Here is a 688-nt window from a genome sequence, read left to right on the forward strand (position 1 = left end):
GCCGACCAATAAATAATAAACAGGATATAAGGCGGCTCGGCCGACCAATAAATAATAAACAGGATATAAGGCGGCTCGGCCGACCAATAAATAATAAACAGGATATAAGGCGGCTCGGCCGACCAATAAATAATAAACAGGATATAAGGCGGCTCGGCCGACCAATAAATAATAAACAGGATATAAGGCGGCTCGGCCGACCAATAAATAATAAACAGGATATAAGGCGGCTCGGCCGACCAATAAATAATAAACAGGATATAAGGCGGCTCGGCCGACCAATAAATAATAAACAGGATATAAGGCGGCTCGGCCGACCAATAAATAATAAACAGGATATAAGGCGGCTCGGCCGACCAATAAATAATAAACAGGATATAAGGCGGCTCGGCCGACCAATAAATAAATTAAATTACTAGTAAATAATATAGGCGGTATTCCGGCCATTATAACATGATATAAATAATAGTAGAGGCGGTATACCGACCATTATAACAGGGTATAAATGATACAAATAAATTTTACCGAATCGCAGAGTGATCGTGCTGATAACGTGTTATGAAATAACTTATAATTTATAGTATCGAGAAATTTAAATAAGAATAGAATTTAATACCCGTAGGAAGCAAATAACACTACTATGAGTGAGAGAGTTTATTATAAGTAAGAAGAAGATGTAATGGTGTAA

Source organism: Brassica oleracea, chromosome C8 (genome assembly GCF_000695525.1).
Source record: "Brassica oleracea var. oleracea cultivar TO1000 chromosome C8, BOL, whole genome shotgun sequence".
Taxonomy (NCBI): Eukaryota; Viridiplantae; Streptophyta; class Magnoliopsida; order Brassicales; family Brassicaceae; genus Brassica; species Brassica oleracea.